Genomic DNA, 26,449 nt, shown 5'->3' with positions numbered 1-26,449 from the left:
CAGAATGATGCTGCTGCTGCTGAGTTATGCTAAAGATTAAAGGGAACATGGGACAGTGCAAGTCTGCACTGAGAACTTTATACATAGGCTTTAGAAAGGGTAAGCTAAAGAAAAACTAAAGGAAATATGGGACAGTGCAAGTCTAAGGACCAGGACTTTAAGAGTTATGCTAATGCAGTTTTTAGATGCAGTTGTTGTTTGTCTGCAAGTCTGAGCACCAAGTCTTTAAGAAAGCTAAAGAGAAAACATGGGACAGAGCAAGTCTAAGGAAAGAGACTTGAAAGAATAGAAAAGAATCAAGGTTTTAAAGAAAGACTTTAGAAGTAAGAGGAATAATGTAAGGATAAGAATCAAAGTCTGTTTCTCCTACAGGAAAGAGAACTCTGTATGTATGGGTATCTCTGGGGACCAAGGTGCCCTGTGAAGAGAGCTTTTAAAGAGTGGGTCCATGGCAAGGTGAAAGCAAATCATGAAGAAAATGTGATAATTGATGAGGAAGCTATAAAATGGTGGGGGAGGGTAGAGGAGAGGCTCCGATGTGCATTCCAGTGAGAAGGCAATTCAGAAAAATTTCCTAGAGAAAGGAATATTTGGTCTGACTCCATGTCAAGTTGGAGGCTCTGGGGGCTTCATGAAAAGGATGGAAAAATAGCAAATTGATCTAAGGTTAGGGCATGGAAGGTGCAGAGGCCCAAAGACAGAAGAGTAAGTAATAATGAAAGTTTTTTGCCTGCTTGTCAACATGGGCTATGAGGTGGGAAAGGCAGAACAACTGGAGGCTGAGAAAGAAAGCAGGGATCTTGAGAGCTTGAATGTTGGGAAGTGTTTACTGTATCTCGAGGACAGTAGGACCGGGAGAAGGGGCCAGTTGTTGGAATAATCTATGAATCAAATGTTGTAAATATCTCCAGGATGGAGGACTAAAGGTAGTTGAGAGAAGAGTAGATAGATCAACTTCCAGTTTGCTACAGAACACACATAAGATGGCAATTGACTGGGCTGGGATAAGCGATGGAAAAGAATGGATTCACTTTGGAAATATTGACAAGCAAGAAATGATAGGACCTGGTGCTTAATTAAATGTGAGGGTAAACTTTTGAAGCATCTGTGATCCTGGCATTGGCACCTGGAAGGGTGGCGGCACCATCTCGTGAAAAGTTTAAACTCAGCCTCATAATGAGAGGGTGCTTATGGGGTTACATTTGGGAAAGCCGTAGGTTCAGGAAAGCATTCACACTTCTCTCAATATCTTGGAGATAAAAACAGTTACAAGTTCACTAGAACATTATATTTTTGTTATTATATTTTTTTACGTTCAAAGACATTTATTGTTGGAAGGAATTAAGGGTATAAAGAAGTGAGGATAACTTCGTTCAATGAAACTTTATGCTATCTGTAATAAGAAGAAAGTATACCAGGAATTCATGAGTTACAAGAATATCCAAAATAATTATAAAATAAAATAGCAAGTCACAGAAAATGTTGTAAACTATGAGACAATGTTGGCTTAAGACATAAGTGAATATTTGATTAGCATAAACAAATTCAAACACCACTACAGCAGTAGTTACCGTTGGACAATGGAATTAGGAGGCAGAGGTAAGTGGAGGGAATTACTCTCCCTACTTTACTTGATACACTTACAGAATAGTGTTTTTTTGGTAAGAAAGACGCACATGCAAATATACATTAAATGATATTAAAAGGTTTGAAAATTTTAAATGTCCTATACAGTAAAGAGTTACTATATTCTATGCGTCCTGCTCTTCTGATAGCAACTGCAGAGAGGCAGATGGAAATTAGATGAAAAACGATTTGGCAGCAAAGTGGTGAGCCAAAGAAAGTCAAAACCCTAGCAAATTTTCAGTTCAGTGTTCAGAGGAACCCAGTAGTCTAGGAACTGGGCATATGTGTGACCCCCATGCAAAGTGATACTTGAGCCAAGTTTGGCTTAACATGTGTTTGCTGGGCCAAACTGCCTGAAGCTACCAAAGAGGTGAGCTAGAAGAGTTAGAGCCAATAGAAATATTTCTGAAGGACCTGACTGGGCTTGAAGAGCTGGGATTGCTTAGAAACTTGATTTATTCCCCTGAAGGCTGGGTTTGCAATCATCTTTGCAGTGACTGTTACCCTCAAGTCTGCGAAATTGGTGTGGGCATTACCAAAAAACTGACTTTTCTCATGGGGCTGACATTACATTCTCTTTGTAGCTGAATTGGAAATGCTCCCCAAAAATGCTTTGTTGCAGCATTCTATATAATTTTATTCTATTTAGATTTCCCATTATTGTGAAGAAAACAAATAGCTATCTTGTGAGTGTTGTGTTTGTGGTAGTATAGCTATAATCAGCCTCAGTACTTTCTCATTTTTCTGTTTGCCTTTTCATTCCAGCCAGAGGACCTGGGTTCTCACAGTGTCTTTTCTTGTTCCTTGATCTTGGTCTATAGTAATTGGCTGATAAAACTTAAAAATCTTGTGTTTATTATCTGCCAGATTTTTGTTGTGAGGTTTAATTTTTTCCCCTTTACAAGCTGTTCAAGTGTTCTCGCTATGGAGACCAGATGGTTTCCTAGCCCCTTGATGTTTCCTTCATGGGGATGATTGTTTGGAGATGTTCGAAGGCTGTACCAGAATGGAATAGTTTCTATAGTTACTCTAGTTAGCATTGCTGCATTTATGCCTTTGCCAGTGTGAAAGAATATTCAATTGATCAAAGTCTGGAAACCACTTAAAATAAATGGCCCTGTGTGTTTTGAAATCAGGTGGGGGGAAACCCCAGGTTTCAAGCAACCATTAATAAATAATTACCCTTTTGTTAACATATCCTGCCAATGCCCTGATAAGACAGAGCTGATGGATGACAGACCTGGTTTGTAGCTTTGCATTTGTTACGATGTGCTTAATTCTTATTCATACAGATGCAAACTTCCAGGGGCCATGTGAGAAATACTCTGTGTCCACACCATATCAGTACTTGTGGGTGGTGGGAGGGGAGTAGTCAAATATATACAGGCAAAGCTTTTTCCATAAGCTTTAGCCCAGCACTTACCCTATAGATGGTCAGTAAATGGTGCTCCTAGATTCAGGATTTCCAGGTGGTGATATGGGAGATTGCTCTTGGTACATGTGAAAGATAGCAGCACAAGGAACAGAGGCTCTCAGAGACATCTACTGCACACATGGCCCAAGATACCAGGGGTTCCAGACAAACCATTCAGTGGGCAGTCAACAAAGAACAAGTCAACAAACTTCTAGAAAATGGTCAGTTCTTAATAAGCACTTGCCCTGCAGCCATAGGCCACCAGCAACAACCTAGAGTTACACAAGTTGGACTTGTTGCTATCTGTAGAGCAAGTACCCACATCATTGGGATCCTGGAGAATCTTGAGATAAGAGGGTGCCACAAAGAAACTTGTATAGGATTTGAGTTTTGGTTGGGTGATTTGAAGAGGGGCTAAGGAAGCGGAGCTTTGCTGGGTATTGCCAGAGAGCAGAGCCATTTCTATGAGTAGATATCTCTATAAATCTTAAGTCCTTGGAGGACAAGTTGGTTATTTTTAAAGTCATTTACTCAGCACAAAAAGGGATGGTGCAGAGTGTGACCCAGCCTGGGTGGATGTCCTTGTAAGACTATTTCTGCCCAGCAGGAAAGCAAGCGGCTGATCTGGAAACATCAGGGCAACTTGTGTTAACACTGGGGGCTGGGTGTCAGGGCATGTTCATTCCCAGATGTCAGCAGAGGCTGACTTTCTTTCTCAGATATTGTTGAACTAGAGACACGCTGCTCCTAATTCTGCTCCTGTGTCCCTTGATTTATTGATAGATCTCTGGTTTAGGAGGTGATATAATCGAGATTGCAGGAAAATTAGAGTCCCATTGCCCCTCCCTTCTTTATCCGTATGTACAAGGATGGTCCTTGAGTGAGGATATGGATGAGACATCTTCTCTGCACACTGCAACAGTGACCTACCCATGATTCTCAAACTCACAGTTCTCCTGCCTCAGCCTCCCAAGTACTGGGATTATATATCTAGCCAAAAAATCATTTTTGATTGACAAATAATATTTGCATATATTTTGGCAGAACAATGTGAGGTCTACATTATGGAATAAATCAAACTAATTAACATATCCATCATATGTATTTATCATTTTTGTGGTGCAAATATTTAAATGTCAGCAATTTTAAAACAAATATTACATTAAGATTAACTATAGTTACCATGCTGTGTGACAGTTCTCAAATCTTACCTCTGGTCATTTTTTTTTTTTGACTATCCTATCCAGAAGTGGGCTACTGTTGTACCTCTGTACAGCAAGGGGGACCAAATCCAGCCCAGGTGTCCACTGTGGCCACACCATGCCTTTGAGCCTCTCCTGAAGTATTGCGATACAGAGCTAGGACCAAGACCCAAATGGGGAAAGCATGCCTCTCCTGCAGCAGTTTTGGAATCAAGGGAGGGAGCAACACCTTTTTGTTCTTATCTCTGTATCTGAGAGGGAAAGAGGACAGTCTTAGGAGCAAGGAGCTCCCTGTTAGCTGGCCCTTCTTGACAACGATCATGCCATTCAATGGCATATCATAGACAGTAGCCAAAGAAGAGCTGGGAGATTGGCCTCCTCCTGAGTTGTAGGAGTTAAGGTGGCAGGAAGCTTTGACCCCCAGAGTGCTCAGCAGACATTTACTGTACACTAGGAACACAAGGCTTGGACAGTTAAGTAAATTGGTCAAGGTCTCACAGTTAGTGGGAGACAGCTGTGATTCAGGAAAATAATCTTCTAACGTTAATGTGGAAGCCAGTGTTCTGAACCATTAAGTTATTTTGTCTCACCACATTCGTGAATATACACTAGAATGAATTTATAAAGCTCTCCTAAATTCCAACCTTACAGGAACGATTCTAGGGAGAGAGTACACAGGCTAAGAGTATGGGAGAGGTATGTGACGTACAGGCCTCAGCTTCTCACCCTTCTCCATCCACATCGTTGGCCTAGTGCTTTGTAGTTCTTCCTATAAAAAAGGCTGTGTATTTCCCAATTCTTTGCCTCTGGGTTCAGTCATGTGACTTTTTTTTTTTTGCTCAGTGGAATGAGAAGGTAGTGATGGTGTGCCAGTTCCAAGACTAGACCAAGGAGTTGTAAATTTCCACTCGCACATTTGTACATCTGTCATCATAGTCAGCAGAATGTGCTCTGCCAGCTCACTGGTCCCAGGAAAAGGATGAGCCTCACATGGAGCCACATGGAGCAGAGCCACCTCCGACTGCACTCAGCTGAACCCAGCTGAGCCCAGACACCTTGTGTAGATGCGGCAATAAATCATGCCTGTTTTAAGCCCGTGTGGTTTGGGGAGTCTTGTGTCTTTGTGGAGATCGCTAACGGGTAGTAAACGTCTTAGAGTTGTGGCATATAGAAATGGGCTGAAATTAACTTCTGTTGCTTACTACCATCTGGTCATTGTTGCAGCTTTATAAACCACGATCTTTGCCACAAAGGGTCGGCAAATAAAAGTGTTTCTCATGAAGTGTTTGAATTTCTGTGTTGGTTCAATGGCATAATGCTGACTTAATGCTTAGAACAGTACCTGGCACAAGTCATAGTCTGTTGGCTGTAGTGCTAGTGGCCTTGTGCCTGTGGGCCTTTGCATTGGGAACTGACATTTCATGTCACATAGCCAACCAGTGCCTACCAACATGTTCTGTAGTTTGTGGAGTATGCAAGTTTAATGTGGTGTAAGTGACATGGATGTGCCCAGTCAGCAGAGTTAACTTCCACATTCTGAAAGTTCTCCACCTAAGAGAATGAGTCAGGCTGTGTGTGTGTGTGTGTGTGTGTGTGTGTGTGAGAGTGTACACATGTGTGTGCATGTGCATCTCCTCGGTATACGCAGTTATTCTAACTGAAATGGGAGCCAACACCAGAACTATTTCTGCTTTTCCAAGATTCTGCAGAACACCTCTATCTGTGTTCCCATTACTGTACAAAGTTGGCCACCCCATTCCTTGGAGTCAAAGACATTTGAAGAGAAGAAACTAGCCAGAAACATTGGCTCTTCCTCCAACCCGTATTTAAACAGGGTCTTCTCTGTTCTGGTGTTGAAGCAGTGTGGTTGGGTTAAACAAGCAGAGGCAGCCGCTTTCCAGGCCATTCTGCTTGATCAGTGCATCTCATTCTGCTCCTTTGTGGCCTCACAGAGCAGGATGCAAAGCAGCTGCTTTCCAGCCTGCAAGACTCAAATGTGCAAGCCACACAAAGCAAGGAGGGGCTGCTGGCATTTACTGAAGCTTAGAAAACCATCAGCGGTGCAGCCCCTTATCCTCGGCTGCCTGCTTGCTGTGTTCCACAGTGCAGAAGTCAGCATTTTGACTCAGCTGCATAAATAACCTCCCACAGTCCTGGGAGGCCTGGGGTAGAAGTGGGGAAGGCAGCCAAGGAACTCCAAGGGTCCTCCAGGGGACAGGACATACCAGCCCTGGCTTCTGAACTGCCCCAGTAGGGATTGTTCTTAAATTATTACTAAATCCTGTGACTATTTAATTGAATCTTAGTAATTGTTAATCAAAAGACTAAAGTACTTAGAAATCTGATGGACTTTTTAGGCTTTCTCCCTTCCTCTCTTTCTTCTCAATCTCTCTGTCTCTCTCTCAATGTCTTAATTTTAACATTATTATTTCTAATTAAACTTTCTTTTCTTTTCCTCATTTCACCTAACCAGATCAGACATCTGGCTTTCAAATCTAGCTTGGCTGGACACAGTTAGCTCAATCTTGTAATCCTAGCTACCCTGGAGGCAGAGATCAGGAGAACAGGAAGATCTGGTTCAAAGCCAGCCCTGGGCAAATAGTTCGCGAGAAGCTATCTTGAAAATACCCAACACTAAAAGGACTGGTAGAGTGTCTCAAGTGGTAGAGCATCTGCTCAGTACCACTTAAAACAAAACAAAACAAAACTAGTAATCTCTTTGTACCTTTTGTTAATCTTAAAATGCTCCCATTGCCCACCTTTTTCTTTTTTTTAAACCTTAGGCACTTGCAAACCTCAGTTGCCTGAAATAAAGTTACACCCAGATGCCAAACAACAGCAGCCATCCTGCTTTCTCTCTGTGCCCCTCTCTGGGCTGCAGTTGAAGTCAAAGAGGGAATGTTTCATCCTACCACAGGGTAGCAAGGGCTGGGCCAGACAAAGGAGAGCCGCCGCTCTCTCTGATAGGAAGACGGAGCCAAAAACAGTGAACAGTATCCGAGACATGTGCGTCTTTGCTCTGGGTGCTGCTCAGGTGTATCTTCTATTCAGTTTCTATGGCGTTAATATTAACAATCTAGCCATCACATAAAGGAAACTGCAGATGTAATTACCTTGAGTACCAAGTCAATGTCAAAGGCACACTGGCCTTCTTGTTGCTGATGGAGTATGTTAACCTGGGTGCATGGAGGATGCTGGTCAGGTAGAGAAACCAAATGCATGCCAACCCCACCCCTTAAAGGGCCCAGCTCAGACATACAAATGCAGCATGGGATGTGTGAGAAGTATCTGCAGGAATACTGACATTTTGTCTCTGGAATTCAGATCAATGTTCCACAACTTACTTGGTCCAGCTGGCTCTTGTCACAGTCCCCTCTTCTGTTGGTTTCCGTCATTTGCTCAGTTTTCTGATTCAAGCTATTGGTAGCTTTGACCCACGTAGGACATGAACACAATTTAAACAAAAGCAGGACAGCCCTTTAGAATCAGCAATCCTGGGTTGGTGGAATGGCTCAAATGGTTCAGTGCCTGTCTAGCAAACGTAAGGCTCTGAGTTCAAACACCAGTGTCACACACACATACACACACACACACACACACACACACACAAAGAATCAAGTCAGAATCAGTAATCCAGACAGGGTAAGGGGGGAGGGAGTGGTAGGGTAAGCCAGACACACAAAGGAGTTACAAGAATAAATATATGATATGTGTAAAAACTTCCTGGGACTCCTTTCAAGCAACATATAAACAAATAGAAAATAACCCATTATTGATAAAAATACAGTAATTATAGCTCTAAACAGAGGAGTTATTTTAAAATATTCTAATGGCATTGGTCCAAAAAAATAAAACTCTCGTAATTGGAAAATGTAATTATCTCTGAGCTTTTGTAAGTTCAGTATGCAGTTCTCTGTTGCTTAATAAAGAGCAAGATAAGTAATAAATGATCAAAAGAATTTCTTTTTTTCTACTTTTTTTCATTGTGAATTTCCATTTCTAATGATATTGCATTTTGAAGTCAGGAGGACAGGGATGTCTTTAAGACAGGAAGCTCGCCATCAGATAGGAAGAATTTGTTTCTTAGTCCCCTCTGAAATCACATGTCACCATTGAGGGAAGTCAATATCCTGTCAAATTTTTAAAGCAATATATTTTACATGTGGGAAATATTCAAGCATATATATGTGTGTGTGCATACATAAATACAAATATATTCAGCTTTGAAATTCTGAAGATCAAGTAGATAATGTAGTTCCCATATGGAAGTAACTGGTAAGCCAGCTTCCTTATAATACAGCTCGATAAAGTATATTGTTTTAGTTGCCTTAGCTTTGCTTTTATTGTAGAAAAAATAAAAGATATTTTCAAACTAACGTATTACCATAGGAAATTAGCTTGGATTTGTGCCATTTGCTGAGAAAACCAAAATAAAAATTATCAGTAACTTACTAGACTTAAAAATGCCCTTCACTTGGAATTGATCACTGCATGAATTGAATTCACTTGAAGAATTTGTCAAAAGGAAAGTCTTCTAATTCTTTATCAGTACACATTTGGGCAAAATAATACCAAATTGTTTTTGTTTTTCTTCTAGCAGAATTCCAGGCTCAAAAATGTTCAAAAATCACCTATTCTGTGGTAAGTCAAGATGAAGTCTTCTAATTAATCAACCTTCCCGTGTTATATTTTTCATGATCATAAACTTAAAATTTTTGATAATATCTGAGTTCAGAGACTGGATCAATGAAATATATTAGTACCAAGTAAAGGGATGGGAAAAGCATCTTCAGCTACTCATCTTACTTTCCAGTGTACATTTTATATAGCATTTTACCCCTTGTAAACTTATGCCTTAAAATTATAATTTCACTGGAAATAAAATGCATTTTAAGACAAATCAGGAAAGATAATGGCTCTGACCATATAAATGGTTTACTTGGCCTTTGCAAGCAACAAGTTCACATGCCCAGCACAGTTCAAGAGTACTTATCCTTTTCACACCCTGACAGTTTTATTTTATTGAGCCTATCGCACAGAGACAAGGCATTGCATTCACATGAAACTCATTGACTGGAATTCAGCAGCTATCACCAAAACATACTGTTTTTATCTGCATTACAAATTATTTTGGAGTTAGGCCATGTTTTGCAATTACATTTCTAAAAAATTCACAAGCCTTTTCTGCAGTTTCTAGTCTAAATATTTTTTCACTGAATGGATCTTGCATGCAATACACTTGCTCCAATTTAAAAATATCCTTCGGAAAGCAAAGCACACATGGCTAGGCAGTAGAGTGAATTCTCTAATGTAAATCTTTTGCTGTCACAGACCAGAGATGCTCTGATTGTTAAGTGAAAGGCACATGTATTGAACACTGTGTGGCAACAGCTAATTTAGCCTGAGGAAATTGACATTTTCTTAGTGTTCTTGGTGCCACTTATAATGTAATATTTTTCATGTATTTTGTTTAATGAAGATTTTCACAACAACTCCAATGAAGTAGGTACTGTCATCTCTACTAAAAAAAAAAACAAAGTCACTGAATCTGCAGTTAAGAAACTTGCCCAAGATCACACAGCTAATAAGAGATGGAGTTGTGTGGAAGAGACGGAGTTAGGTAGGCTCAAGCCCTGGTCTTCAACCCCATATCCCTTGTATCATCTAATGACCACTTCAAAATGAGAGCCCACTAGGGAACATTCCTATATGAACCTTGATGCCAGAGATCAGGGACAGCCTTTCATCACCGCTCTCCTTGTTTCTCCCCTATTGAATATACTCTGATATTTGTACTCTGTCCATTTGGGTGCATGCTTTTCATTTATGCTGTTCTTCTCTGCTGCCCCTTATACATGATATGAAATGCCTATGGCTTATATCATACTATGTTATCCAGATCTCATTTGCCTATTGAACATTAGGTTATTATTATTGATTCTTCTGTCTTTGCTTTCTTCATTCTTACTCCATTCTCTTCCATTTGCTTCTATTGACCTTATTTCTCTATTTTCCCCTTCTTTTCTAGTATTACTTTTATTCCTAAGAATTGCTCCATTTTTGTGTTCTTTTCTCATCAACTCCCTTTCTCCATCCCACTTCTTCTCAAATAAGGGAAATTTGCTTTGTTTAATATTTTTTAAAGTTATGAAAACAGACCAATCATAATTTCTTAGCACTCAAGCCCTCAGCTTGTACTTGAGTCTTCTTCTGGCTGATCACTCTTCTTGACTGCTGATTTACAAACTATTTTGGTAATGACTTTTCTGGTTAGTTAGATTCTGGAGTAATAGCAGTTGATGCTAAAAATCCAGTTTTCAAAGTGGAAAATGAGACACTGATGAGACAAGACTCTTCCCTGAGTTTGTGTAAATCTTAAATGTTATCAGATAAAACAGGAATTCAGGCCTTCTCACTGTCTATACTGCATGATTCACAGTGGTTCCCACCTTCTTGTGAATTAGCTACTGTCCTCAGGGAACTTCCTCACAGCACTGGGTTCTAGTTTCCTTATCTGTAAAGAGGGTGTGAAAATAGTCCCTTTAGATGGAGTTGCCTTGGTTATTAAATGAAATTCTACACAGAGAGCAGTGTCGAGTACACCATAAACCTTAATGAATGTTCACTCCTGTTAGTAGGGAATTGTCTGCAAATGTTAATGCATTGATCAATAAGTATTTGCTTCTCTGCCTTTTGCTTTTAGTCATTTGCCTGTTGCCCAATGTAATCTATCATTTGTGCCCAAGAGGAAAACAGGTTGACTGATTAAGCTTTTCTCTGGATAAAACTTGGGTAGAGCAGATCAATAAAGAATAATTTTCAGACTGGCAATACTCTCATTTCTAGTTTTGTGCTGCTTTAGTCTCTGTTAAAACTCATCTTGTAACAAAATGTCATGGGCATCCAACTTCTGGAAAACCTTTGTAGTCACAAAGTTAGAAATTCAATTTAAAAAAGAACTAATCAGAAATGTTTTTTCATGGTCAAATCTATGTCCATATGTACCCACTTTTTTCTAGAGTCTATTCCTGTTGTTTTTCATCTTAGACAGACTAGAAGTCTCAGGAAAAGCTGCTCTTAATGGAAAGGGAAGAAAAGTAATAAATTCTCACTATGAGTTGACATTTCCTTTTCCTTTTCTCTTATTTTCTTTTTACTGTGGTGAAATATGAACACATAAACCATTTTAACCTTTTTAAGTGTTCAGTTCAGTGGCACTAAATACATTTGTGTATGTGTAACTATCACACGATCCACCTCCAAACTTTTTCATCTTTCCCAACAGAAACTCTGAACACAGCAAACAGTAACAACTCATTCCTCCTCCCCTTCACCTCTGACACCACCATTCTATTTTCAGTCTCTATGAATTTTCTATGCTAGGTACTTCATATAAGTGGAATCATACAGTATGTGTCTTTTTAGTGACTGGCTTGTTTCACTTATCATAATGTCTTTGTTTCATCCATGTTGCTGTATGTATCAGAGTTTTGTTCTTTTTAAGGCTAAATAATATTCTATTGATTGTCACATCTTCTGCTTCTAGCTCCTCGCTCCAGTCCTAGATTCATACCCACAGCTGTCTTTGTCAGTTGCAATTCTGTTTCTATGTTTAGATGAAGCTTCATCACATCCAATGGGATGGGCCAAATTGAACTCATGCAACACTTCTCAACTGGCATCCCTCCCACTTTGCTTCTGACAGTGGTTCCTTACTCTTCCAGACACTCAGGGATAAGGCCCTGAATGTGTCATGCACCCATTGTCAGAGGGGAAGAAGATGAAAGGTATAATCTTTGCTTTCAAGTTGCAGTTCGGAGGCAGGTAGAGATCAAACGACAGAATTCTGGGGAAGGAATACAGACTGGGATGCTTTCTTTCTGCTAGCAAGGATAGATAAAAGTTTCAGGACAGAAAAAGAAAGAAAACAAAGAGAGGTCGCTTGGTATCTCCATGAGAACATGTCTTGTTGGACTGGAAATCGAAGACAATCAGAGCAAGGGAGGCTGAAGGTGTGGTCTGGCTGGACTGTAGGCAGGAGGCCTGAAGTAGTAGCCAGGGATCTTTTTCTGTGAATTAGTGGGAATAAAATGAGCTCTGGATTAGAGCTAAACTCCCTGCTCGAGGGAAGGGCCTCTTGTGGGACTCCCCACCTGCTGAGTAAGTCACTTAGTGACAGCTCTGGTGCACACAGCGATGACAGCAGCTGACCCACCAGTGCTCTGTCTGGCTGATTGTTTTGAGATGGACAGAGGTAGCTTGAGTCCAGGGGCCCCTCCATTGTGTAGAAGGCCAGGCAGAGGCTTCATTGGGATCTCCAGTTCTCACAGGAGAGAAATAAGGAGGCAGAAAGAGACAGGCAGGGACAGAGGGATTGGGTCTTGGCCTTTTACCTCACCACTATAGTGGAGAGGTTGCTTTAAAATTCCAAGTGCAGAGATGTCCAGGTGGTGGAATTACCTGGAGTCGTGCTGGCTTCTAAGTCAAGCTAATGCCACCCATGGGGGTGACTTTATCCCACACCCCTACATTCATTTTCTAGCTTCTCTGGTTTAAAGACAAACCAAATAGACAAACAACTATTAAAGCAACACAAAGAAACAAACCAAAAGAAAAGCTCAGGGGATAAGCTGGCCTACAAAGGTAAGCCAATAATCAGAGGCATCCTTAAAGAAACACAGAGAGGCCCAAGATAAGGAGGTAGGGTAAACGATGCTCTAGCGGTTGCTAAGGGAACCTCCTGAATTTACCTGTCCACTGGGTCACAGGGGAGCCATTTACCACTCGCATTCCTCCCAACTCCAAACACAAGATGCACGTGTGTGTGCGTGCATGTGTGTGTGTACGTACATGTGCATTGGGGGAGAGGGAAGTAAAATTGTCTCCATCAATTTAAAGGAATATTAACTAAGAGAGAAACATTTGCCGAGGCTTAAAGAAGTAAGGGCAAACGGACTAACAACTATCTCTGGATTCAAGACCATTTCACTAATTAGCACTGTGTGCCTTTATTCTATGTCCCTTTCCTCGCCTGCTCTTGATAAGGCAGGGACAATATTGTCATCTCCTCATCAGCACAAATTTCTATGAAAGCCCAAGAAAAGGGAACAGAAAGGAACAGTGATTATTAAATGTCCCTGATGTTCACAAACTCAGAGCCCGTTTCATTTCCTGGAAACACTGCAGTGAGCTAAATGTAAGAAGCCTAATAGTTGTTTGACCTACTTTGGTGGGGTCAGGACTGCAATGTTTCCCAGGCTGGATGGACCTCATCTACCCAAAGTCCTTTGCAAAGATGCATGACCGATTCCCTGGTGAGAGCTCAGACCTGCATTCCCAGAGCTTCAACTTCACCCCTGAAAATCGAGCCGACTCCAAACAGGCTTATAACAGAGGGCCTAGAATAAATCTCTCCCCTGGAGTTTTAAGAGCCCCAGCCTCAGCACTAATTCCCTGTTCATTTAATCCCTGGCCACGGCCCATTTCCTTGGGAGAAGCTTGAGTACACAGACACACATTTATTTGGTATTGTAGAAAAAGTGAAGAACTGAGAGCCAGTGGACCAGGTTTCTCATCCTAACTTTGCAGCCAGGGAATTCTGAGAAACTATCAGTATCTTTTGGATCTCAGTTTCACCATCTGTAATATAAAGGATTTAGGGAGAATGTCAGAGGTCATGCTTGGAGCATGTTAGGAACATCATGGGGAACACAAATGGCTTAAGAGCCAGGGGGAGAGCATGCTTTGCCACAGCCAAGGGAGCCATTGAGTGACCTATTGACAATCCTAAAACAAGGTCTTTGTGAAAGGTGAATTCAGGTTGCCAATATGGGGATGTCTCCTTTTGGTTTAAGATCTGGGATGGCGGACTGGAGAGAGGGAACACTGGTAAACTGAGAACACATAATTCTACTTGGAAGCAGGGTCACATGGGCAAGAAAGGAGTGGTTAAAGACCCCACATCTGTCTTTCTCTCAGTGAGGCATCTGCTCCTGTATGGCTCCTAAGTGGGCCTTGCTGTGCTGATTTTTAAAATTAGAGAGAGTGGGTAATTAAGATATTAGTCAGTAGGTGTTCCCTGGTAAGCCATACTCTCTTGGAGTCAATAAATATGTGTGATGTTTGACTTAGGGTAACAGACCAGGGTTTCTGGTTTTAACTGATCTTGGAGAATTAACTGCATTTTAAGTATATATGAGAGATTGCTGTTTGTGAGTATGCATTTATATTTATAAACAGAATCTTTCTCCCTCCCTCCCTCCCTCCCTCTCTTCCTTCCTTCCTCTTCACTTGCCTCCCATTTTCCCTTCCTCTTTTCTTTGTTTTTGTTGAAAATCAAATCATTCCATGATAGCTAACTGGCATCTATCAGTAGCTCCTTTGGAATACACCTAGTCAGGTGTGTGTGTGTGCCCTTTACACAAAATCCACAGAAGGAGGTGAGCCCCTTCCTGCCCTTCCACTTGCCTGTCCATGCCAGAGACCCAGATGGCCCCACTGAGAGCACTTCTGTCCTTGCAAGTGTTGAGTTTCAGCCGCTGGCTTCCAGGGCACTCACAGATGCCTCTGCTTCTGGGAAGCTGGCCTCCTGTTTGATTCTCATTATTCCGCCTGCTCAGCAACACTGAAGCAACACCGTGTGAAAAGCTTAGAAAGGACTTCTCTGTGGAGGGTCTCCTGAGAGAGAAAATGTGGTGAAGATCTCCAAATCTTTTCCCAATGTGTCAGGTTTCCACAGTTCTGTTTTTTCTGTTCACACTGGAACTGACTGCCTAGTTCTCCTTATAGGGAAGGACTCGCTTTCTATAAGAAACAGACATGGGCACCTGGTTTTTAGTGGAACAGATTGAGTGCTTTTCCTGGTTTGTCATTTGAGCACCTGTGTTATTCAGAGTTCTCCAGAAAAACAGAACCAATAAGGCATGCATGTGTGTGCGTGTGCGCGTATGTTAAAAGAAATAGATTCACGGAAAGGAATTGGCTCACGTGGTTATGAAGCTCAGTGAGTCCCATGGTCCACTGTCAACAAGCTAAGACCCAACACAACTGATGGAATATGTTCACATCTGAAGGCCAGCAGGCTGGACCCCTAAGAAGAACTGCTTCCTTCAGTTTGAATCTGAGGGCAAGACAAAGCCACTGTCCCAGCTCAAAAAGCAGTTGGGCCTTTTTGTTTTATTCAGCTCTACAACTGAGTGAGTGAGACCCACACACAGTTGGCAGGGCAATCTGCTTTACTCAGTCTACTCAATCAAATATTAATCCCGGTCAAAAACACCCTCACAGAAATGCCCAGAATAATTTTTGACCAAATATGTGGAAACCCCATGGTTTATCTCAGAGTCAAGGGGGATTGCTTAGAACTCAAGCAGATGCCAAGGGTTACCTGAATGATGATAAAAGAGGCCCAGACAATGCACTCAAGATTTCAGCCCATCTGTACTTTAAGTGGAAATTTTTCATTACTGGGTGAAGACCTACTGACCTACATGCAGCGAGCCATCGTCCTGCTCTTGCCTGGGGTCAGATCCTCCTGCTGGTGGCCGAGGAGACTCACTCACTCATTGGCTGAGAACTGCTCTTTGAAAAATCTCCCTCCCTTCCAGGAGTACTGCATCTAAAAGGTTGATTCTTTGTTTTCTTGCAGTGCTGGGGACCAAACCCAGGGCCTTACACATGGTAGGCAAGCTCTACCACTGAGCCACATTCCCAACTGATTCTTAAACATCCAAATGCATCACTTTTCAAAGGAAGAAAAGTATGAGGTTGAAAAATACTTGCTAGTTTAAGACTTGAGGCCAGGTTTGGTATAAACTCTATTTCAAATTTCATCTGCACGTACCAGAATCTTTAACAGTGGTTAATTCAGGTAAGTAAATAAGTGTGTATGCATGTGTTTGTAAATAAATATACTGGTGCCAACTGAAGCTTTCTTGTGGTTTATTCAAATTATTTATCTTTATATTCACATATTCAGTTGTCTCTTATTTCTTTTATTCATTAAATTTAAATTTGCTCTGGCACTATAACCAACCTATAGAAATGTTAGGAGTTAGCTTGGTACTTAGGCAGTTAGGGTAGGGGCCTAAGGGTGGCAGTGGCTGGATATGCAGGACATCACAGCACAAACAGTCCTAGGAATGTGGAAATGAGCCCAATATAGGGAGGCACCTTGAAACAATGAAACAAAGACCTCTAAGCCGTAGGAAGGGGCAGTCACTACCACCTACCAGAAAACTTTCAAGTTCCACCCTACCTCAAGGTGGGCTAGTAACCCACCTTGGCTTGGATGGCTTTCCTCTAGCCCCTCCCACAAGGGAGTCTCTCCTCCTTTTCTCCCTTCTTTCTTCCCAACTACAGTTCTGTTGCTTTGCATCTCACCCTGTTGGGTATGTTGGGTCTGAGCTCATCCTGGGTAAGTCCCTCATTCCTGCAACAGAAATATAGGCAGGTTAAGAAGAGTTTCTTCTCATTAGTTCTGACTTTCTGCATCACAACAAAATAAAAACCACTGCCACAGACAGAAAGCTGCTGTTAATCTGTGCCAGGTTTGCCCAACCTAATTGACAATAACAACAAACTTGGCTGTTTTGTTAATTATCTTCTTTTGTTTATAAAACCAAAGATAGAGTTATTACTATTAACTTTTAAAACAGAGCAAGCAACACCAAGAAGTGAACAGAGTTAATAGAATTTCTCTTCCAAAGAGGCAGCTGGGGCTTCACGTCTTCAAACGGTACTAGAAATTAGGAGAAATCAGAGCAATGTCACATTCCCAATGAAGGGAATGACATGGGATCTGTCTGATGCCTTCACCTTCTGAGATAAAGACTCCATGTTATTTTTGTATTATTAGACACAATTATGAGAAGCCATAAAAGGGGGAAAAACCCACACTTCTGTATTCAAATGGAAGTAAGTGCCTCTTTAGTAATAAAAGCTCCAGGTTATGTTACTGTGTAACCTTTTGTTCAAACATGATGTTTGAAATTTGCATAAGTAGTCAGCTGTGTATATCTCAGGGCTATTGAAATGCTATGACTCACCAATCTAGCAACCTTATAAACAGTGTTTTTCTCCTTTTCTGGCGCCCTTGTTTTCATAGAAACACAGCTGTACAGCACTGACAGAGAAGTTGAAGTGAGAAGCAGCAGATAATAAGCACACATGCTTCTGCTTCCTGGAGTCTCTGGATTAATGGCATCCCGCTTGGGGCTCCCTGTAATGGATTCCTGAGCTGTGTTTCACCATGTTGGTAATTTCACCTCAGAGTGGAAGCAAAATTCATGTGGGACTGAGTTGGTACAAATGGACTGACTATTCTGGAAGCCCACTTGGAAACTGTTGACTTGTTCTTTAATGTGATCTTGGGAACCACTGAATTTCCTGCCTCAAATGGCAGGGGAGAGTTGAGGAAGGAGGGGAGGTTCCGGGACCTGCCTGGACTGCAATGGCACATACATAATAATTTTCTGAGGAGTTAAGTATAAATCCATCAGAAACACATGGAACATATTTTCACTGAAGTCCATATGTGGAATTAGAAATTCAGTGGGAAAGAAGGTTTGGGGAGTAATGGGGGTGTGGAAGGACGAGGGAGGATCATAATATATGAAGCTAATCAAATTCAAAGGTTCCAGAAGGAATTGTTTGGGTTTGCCCCTAGCTTGCAAAACCTTTGGGATTTCTAACCCTTCAGAAGTCTAATGTCAAACTAAATCTTTCACCTGTAAGTAATGTAAGTGACCACAAAAAAAGTCGTGAGGACTCCAAATGGCTCATGGCTCCTGTGAGGTTCTTGGAAGTTACAGCTTACTCAGTAGAAGGACCAACAGGTAGGTAATCATGGAACACCAGAAACACTTTGCATTGTGAATCCTAAACATTTTCCAAATGAGCTAAGACTTGATGTATGTCAAGTAGGCTTTTATCACTGTGACAAAATATCTGAGAAAGTTAACTTACAAGGAGGAAAGGTTTATTCTGGCTCATGTTTTCAGAGGTTTCAGTTCATGGTCCCTTGGCCCCATTATTTTGGACCTATCTCTTAGCACAGTGCATCATGGTGGAAGTGCATGGTGGAGAAGGCCTGCTTACCTCTTGGTGGCCAGGAAACAAGAGAGGAAGGGGCTGGGGTCCCAATAGCCCCTTCAAGGGGACACCCCAATGACCTAACTTCCTCCCACTAGGTCCTACGTCCTAAAGGTTCTACCACCTCCTAGTAGTACCACAGGCTTGTGACCAAGCATTTACCACATGAGCCTCTGGGAGACATTTAAGATCTAAACCATGACAGTAATGGGTCTGATATTCTAGCTTCTCATTTTGAAATAATGAAGAAAGGCCTGAGGAGATAAGTTGTTCAAATATTGCTATGGCTCCAGGACCTCTGCATTAATTTTAAAAGACAGTATCTGAGAAGAAGACGGAGATGATCATTTGAATTGTGTGTTGTCACTAATGAGTGAAATTGGAAAAGCTACTTCACCTCCTCTGAGGGCTCAGTCTCCTTAAGTATAAAGTGAAATGTCTGGAGTCTTTGTTCCCTTCTGGCACTATATAGAGTCCTCAACTGATCTAGATGTGTCAGCTGTGAGGTCACCTGCTCAATTTGGCCACATCCACTTTGGATAGAAAAGTTTCAGAGATTTTCCTAAAAAACTTAGAATTAAGTGAGAAAACACTAGCACTGTCAGATTGTTGACCAATAGAACACAAAAAGAGGTGGGTGGTGGGTCCATGGGCCAATTTTCAAAGGGACCTGTGGGAACAGTGGGCCACGGTGAGCGGGTTGGCAGTGCTCTGTCCTGCCCTGCCTCTTCCTACCGCACAGCAACTGTGGGGGCCAGGGAAGAAAGACAGCACATTTCAGAGGTAGAGAAAGGGCAGAGCCAAGGGCCAGGAACAGACGCCTTCCTTCCAACAAAGCAGACTGTTCTCTTTTCATTTGACTAGTGGAAATCATTGACTGCATGGTGGGTGCTGTGTAGGGCAGCTGGACCAGTACCTTTCTTCATGATGGGATTTACGATATAGGAAAATTCCCCAACTCCTTCCATTGGAAAGAAAATGAGTAGTGAATACACTACCAAGAACATCTGGATTCAGAATTGTGATTTGATCTAGGCTCAGAAGAATGATGGAGTTTTTTATAAGGAAGAATGGATTGTATTTAATAAGGCCATTTGAACTTGGCTAGCTATATGCCGGAAAAGAATTAATATTCCTCTACATATGCAGACATTGTTCCAGGATCAAAGGGGCTATTTTTAAGTTTGATTCTTGCCATTCTCTTATCTGACCTTGGAAATGTCATGGAAGTATTCTATGCCTGATTGGGTTAAAGTATGATTTAATTAATAGTAATATAATTATCACTAAGTTGTAATAAAAGCTCACATTTATTGAGCACTTTGCATTACTTTACATTAACTTAATCCTCATAACAATTCTCAGAGTAGATAGGAAATGCAGGGCCCAGAGTACTTAAGAAACTCGCCCAAAGTCACAAAGCCAGAAAGTGGTAGAGCTGTAATTTACATTCCCATCTAGAGTACAAGCTCTCCATGCCGTATTTTGTTGTCTTCCCCATCATCTCATCTATGAAATGAACACAGTGGTCATTCTGGTAACTATATCCCAGGCTTATCACAAGGATTAATCTATGTATCGCCAAACTTAGGCTCTATATGTGCTTCTGGAAAGTCTCTGAGTAACTGCATCCCGGACCCTCAATCCCATCCTTCATCCTGCACTCCAGCCTACTTGACTTTTCTGGTGAGTTGACCTTAGAGAAGCCATTGAGCTGTTTGGATCCACAGTTGAGTTGTAAAACGGAGTTTACCCAATTCACTTGAATGTCAAGGCTGGGACAGGTGATTTCTGTCCCTTCAAATGCTAATACTCATCAGATAGACACAGCAGAGATGGTTCAAATCCCCATACCTTCTTCCTAAGAGCACACCTATCCCTTCCTTCCAGCCCCCTACTCCTTCAACTACCTATGCCCAAATTCTAACCTATTGTTGCTACATATCACAAACACTGAAACTGTGTTATGGACATTAAGCAGTTATAGTCTTATGCTCCAAAATTGCATCATTCTTTTCCCTTTTGCATTTGAAATTCCTACTCACCAAGCTTCAGGATTTCAGTTGATTGGTCAGAAGGAAAATAACAGAGTAAAACAGCTTATACTACATTGTTAATTGCTTACAACAGTTTAATGTGCCTATTAGGACTATTCACTTCAAAAAAAGAGAAAGAACAGTCTTTGCCTGAATCTAGGCACATTTTAAATTCATCATAAATTTTAATATGGAGCCTCAAAAAAAAAAAAAGTACCAGTGAGTTCACAGGAGTTAAAAATAGTGATGATGGGAGTTTAGACTACCATGGTAGTAAGTTTTGGGCAAGGTTCTTAGAGGCAAATTATCAATGATTATTATATCAAGACAAGTTTCAGGATATTTAGAGCATTGGAGATATTAAAGAAGCAGAGAGATCCAGAAATTCCAGGCTCACTTAGAATGTTAAACACCACTGATAGACAAGACAAGAGGTATTGGTGACAGAGGCCAGCCGGTGTACTGTGGAGGGATCATGAAAAGATGACTATGGTGTTGGATGTCCTCAGTTCCAGCAAAATAGTGAGATCAGCTTGCTTTCTGGACCCCAGTCTCAATCTTTGTCATATCAGTAAATTGGGTGGTCTCTGTCACCTGTTGCAGTCCAGATGTTCTAAACTATTCTGTACTCTTTCAACCTCCCTGTGCAAATACAATGACTTCATGCTGACTATCACAGAAATTGAATATTAGTTTAAATTTAATTGTTCTTGGAGATGGATTATGAGGATAGAGAGGAAAACTCCTAAACCTGTTTACACAATCTCTCCAGTTCATTTAGACAGCCTAAGGAGCACACATTCCCAAGAGATGGAAATTAAGACTGTCGATGAGGGCCTTGTGTTGCTGTAGAAATGGGCATCCAGAGTTTTTAAGTGAATCAGTAAGGCAGGAGGCAGGGTGAAGAGAAATAGTGGTGCCATCACTCGCTGGTAGGAATTGGGACATACACACACACGCGCACACACACACACACACACACACACACACACGATATTACCACCAAAGAAAGGACAAGGTGAGAATGACTATATTTCAATTGAGAATTTCTACCTCCTTACTCCTTCAAAACTACAATTTATGATAATCCAGGAACTCTGTCTTTTTCCCCTTGTGGCTTTAGTACCTTATGCTGAATTGAGCACAAAAGGAGCCCAGACAATAGTGAATGAATGAATGAATGAAAAAAACATGGACTTCACCTATTCTGCCTCATCTTCACCTTCAGGCTTCAAACTTTTGGCGATTTCTTTCCTACCATTTGTCCTACAGATCACCTCAGTGTGTACTCCCTAAGCTTCAGTTGTATTAATGAATCCATGTGTAAGTGTGAGGAATTATATATGTGCAAATGTGAAGGAGGTGGTCAGGAAAGCCAACACCTAATTAACTGCAACCCCTCTGGGAATGGTCCTGCACTGACTTAGAACATTTGAGTTACTTAATGAAAACTACTAGGAAAGAATGTTTTTAAGTCTGCATATGTGACATTGGTTCTTTTGCCTATCTTTCTGAGAATTGATTTTGCTAACACTGAACGACATTTTAGTCTGAGACTCTTTCAAAGCCATGAACAATGCATAGCCACTCTAAATATGTGTGGTGGGCTAAGAGTGAAACTCTCTGCCCCCAGACTGCCATGGGACTCTCTCCCTCGCTCTTATCAAGTGTCAATATGGAAGTCATCTCATCAAAGGTGTCTTTCTATCACCTACATCACAAGCCACTGCCAATCCACTCCTCTGACTCTCTCCTTTTATCTGCTTCCTTTTTTCCATTGCATCCCTACACCCTGACAGTCATTGCATTGTGCTTACTAACTTGTTTACTGTGTGTTTTCCTCAGTAGGATGTAAATTCTAACAGGTCCTTCCATGCATCACTCTATCTCTAGAGTCTAGAACTGTGCCTGCATAGTGAATACTTAATAATTTTTCCATGGATTAAGAGATAAACAAAGAAATAATTGTATGAATGAACACATAGTGAGAAGTTTGAAGCAGAGGCTGCTTTTTATTTTTTTCTCATCCTTAATAGTCTTTATGGCTAAAAACAAACAACGAAACAAAAATAAAACCCTAGTAGATTGGAAAAGAACACACAACTCTAGTGAATTGTGTACAAGGCAGAAAGGAAAGCCTTCTGCAAATCTTAGCTATTTTTCCTTCTTCTCCTGAAACTCTGCATTTGACTGCAGTCTACAGTTGTCCATGACTGAGATGAGACACTGCTGGCTTGACCCATTTAGATTCTTCTAGGTCTGCAACAGACAGAGAACAGAGCTAGGAACTTTGCTGTCTTTGAGAAGGACTTGGCTAGCTTGTTGATGTGAGTTTGAAAGAGACATCGTACTGTGGAAGATGACTTCGAGCTTTGAGTTAGAGACCAAGTGCAAATTCTTGTTGTTGCATTTATCAGCCATCATGGGATCATTTCTTCTCATCTGCAAAATGGAGTAATATCAGTTTTCTTTGGGTTTGGGATTAAAGATATAATGTTTTCAATGAGAAGTAGAGTGGAGGATTAAGAGCACAGATTCTAGACTTTAGAGCATAGATTTATAAGCAACTTAACTCTGTTGCTTATAAGATATATGGCTACATACCACAATTTTTTCCTTAGGGTTGTTGTGATGGTTAAATGAATGAAGGTCTGTGCTTGATTCCTGGCATGGGAACTGCTGTATACACATTACCCTTATAGAAGACACTTAACAGTCAAAACATGCTCAGTTAATGGTAGCAGTTATGATTATCTTCTTTATTTAAGTCCAGTGGAGTGAAGTGTAAGTCTGGAGACCACAGTTTGCCATCTCACCTTAACTTTCATGGTTAAGGGAGAAACATGGGAGACTGAGACTTCCTTCCCTATTTCCCAAACACAGAAAGGAAGTGCTCAGATCACCTTTCTTTATTTAACCAAAAAAGTTAGTCACATGCTTTACCAATATACATCTTCCACATATTTATGCAATAATTACAGATGATCACGCCAACATTTCCTGTGGTCAAGGACCATTTTAACTCTATGGGGTTATTTGTAGCCTGTTTGTTTTGTTCATTCTTTTTCTTCTTTGCAAGACATTCCTGCCATTTTTACTCCCCCAGGTGACCTTCATTTTAATCTTGACTGACCAGCCATCCCCCAGGTCTGTTCTTTTGAAAAGGCAAACACTGAGTAAGTCCCTTGTGATGGGTTTGGAATAGCAGGGGTGGAGTGGGGTAGAAGCTGTGGGATTGACTTCCTGCCATTCTGCTTCTACATCACCCAAAGAAGACCCAGAAGCAATGCAAACATGGACATGGTCTTTAACAAGTGCTAGTTATTACAACTAGGTCTTTCTTCAAGATCATTTCCATCATTGCTGATAACTTTTTCTTTCTTGAGGGGGAAGGGAAGCTGGAGAAGAAGAGTAAGAACACTATGTTAGCACATTCCCCATTCCATATCCTCCTTCCCAATCAATCCCTTAAATTTAGCTTAACCTACCTTACTTTTAGGCTTTCTGGGCAAATCATTGTATTTGTGGTGGGAAATAAACTGCAACCTGCAGGCAAGACTCAAAAGTCCTGAAGGCAGCCACCCTTATTTCAATGCAACCTGTGGCAGTGTCAGTTAAAAATCTCCTAAAAGATGTCAAAAAATCAATACTCTTTAATCCAAAATTCTATCGAAAACCTTGTGTTAAACACAGAAATTCCTTTTTTGGACAGCCTAATGATGGGGGATTCACACAAAATGTGGAGTGAAGAGTGTCTATGAAACAACTTTAAACAAACAGAATTGCAGTCACTTCTTCAAAGGAAATCCTTTTACTTTCTACATAAGTGTTTTGGTCAAAGTTGAGTGTGTGGTAGCATCTATATTGGAAAGCAACAGCTTTTCAGGTTTTTATTCTTTTAAGTGAAAGATACCTTAGTTGCCAAGCCCCCAATTAGGGTGTTGAATGCTGATGGTTTAGGTAGGGACAGAAAATTCACAGTGGAGTCTTCTGAGAAAAGGTGAGAAGGGCATCACTTGTAGCCACAGATGGTTGCTTGGCAAATGATAGAGTTTGACCATGAATCTCAGAACACTTTGCATGTCACCTCCAGACTCAGTCATTCCAATGGCCAGAGTAACCCATTGCCTTCAGCCTTGGGTGTTCTGAGTAGTGTTGTTCTGAAAGAGAGTCTCACCTCTATCCACTCTTTTGTCTGTGTCTTAAAGATTAAAAATGTTACATAGAGTATGTCAAATCCAGGGGAAAAAGCTCTGAGTTGTTGCATGTCCCAAGAAATGAGCCCCAGGGTCCTCTTGTGATTACAGTATTCATAGCAATAACCTTTGTGATCAGCCATTTTGCCAATGTGGATTTAAAGTCTTAGAATGGGTGGTATTCCTTAACCTAGGAAACTCACTTCCAGGAATTCCTCTTATGGAAATAATCAGGAATCTATATTCCCTAGGCATCCCTACCCTAATTTATGACAAAAACGTTTATGATAGAAGAAAATGGGAACCAATTCACTAAGGGGAATTGATTAAATTAACCACGGTTGAGCTGGTTTTGATGGATTATTATGTAAACATTAAGTGAAAAAGACAAGTAGCAAACAGTAGGATACCAGGGTTTCAAGAAGAAATGGTAGATATGCTCAAAAAAAGCAAAATGTTAATGATTTTCTCTGAGTGGAAGAACAATGTAAACCTTTTCATTTCTTCTATATTTCTATATTTCCTAAACATTCTTGCTACAAATCTATGTCAATTTTCAATCCAAAAGGAAACAGATGTTACCATAAAGAAGGAGAAAGAGAAAGTTTGTTAGACTCAAAAATTTCTTGGCTGTCAGCTCTAGATATGTGACAGTGGACAGGCCACCAGATGTCTATTTCCCTCCTCAGTTGCCTCATCTGTGAAATGGGAACAAAGCCTGGGTCCATCTGTAGTCAAAGGGTCATTGCTAGGCTCTAAGGAAAAAGTAGAGGCAAAGGGGTTTTATTAATAATAAACATATGTACATTATTATACTGTTATATATTTAAAATTATACTGTTATTTTGAGACTAGAATAACAGAACTGAGATTAATGAACCAAAAGTATTTCTATTACATTATAAAATTATCTTGTACAGATATGAAGTATTTATTGCTACATAATGCCTCTTCTCAGTGAAAAGCTATAAGTGGGTTTTGTGTCCCACACAAAAACAAAATCCTCTTTCTTTGAATGAGGTGGGCTTTCGCTCTACAGCATAAACCTCCCTGAGCAAGCATCTTCTCTTCCATTGAGAAACATACATTAAAAGCAAGAATGTCACTTCTTTTGGTCTTCAATGGACTTTCAACCAATAGGATGGATGGACACATTTTAAAATGCTGCAAGTTTTCCTTTTGGAGTTGTGTTTAGCGGGTAATTTGGATTCAGTCTGAGAGCATAAGAAAGCATAAATTATAACCAAAATGGGACCATTGAAGACAAGGAAGTAAGCTGCTGTTATAAAGGAGAAAAAAAACAAAAAAAGCTGAGCAGGAGAAACATTTGGGGACTGGAAATTAGGGCAGGTTTTGAAATATTTTCAAACTCGTTTACTGCCATCTGTTAGGAGTCTATGTTGCTAGGGATTCATTGTTTCCTATCTACAAAATTCTCTGTCTATGGAAAACAACTTCAGTAAAAGATGATTAAGCATTCTTGTGAATGGTAAAGAAAGAAAGAAGGAAGTGGGTAGAGTCCAGCGAGAATCCTGGGGAGGGCTGTTAAGAAATGTCCCTGCCCGCACTTTTAAGAAGATGTCACAGGGCCTTTGGAAGCTCTTCCACTGCCACGTGTTCTGCCCGCAGGCTTGGTACTGGTGCTGATGGCACAGCTGTTTAAGAAGATCATACAACAGGAAGCCAGTCCTGCTGTGAAACGTCTGCAAGGTCAGTCAGCGTCGGAATATTCCGTGGAATTTCTGAAGCTGGTTGGCATTTGGATCCATTTCTCTGTTTATGGGGTTAAAAAACCTCCATGAACAGAATGACTCAGACACTGTCAGAAAAATGGAAACCAAACAGGAAATAAAGACTATTTCACACGTAAGTGAGTTCCTTCTC

Source organism: Castor canadensis, chromosome 15 (genome assembly GCF_047511655.1).
Source record: "Castor canadensis chromosome 15, mCasCan1.hap1v2, whole genome shotgun sequence".
NCBI classification, from domain to species: Eukaryota; Metazoa; Chordata; class Mammalia; order Rodentia; family Castoridae; genus Castor; species Castor canadensis.
This window is presented reverse-complemented; position numbering follows the sequence as displayed.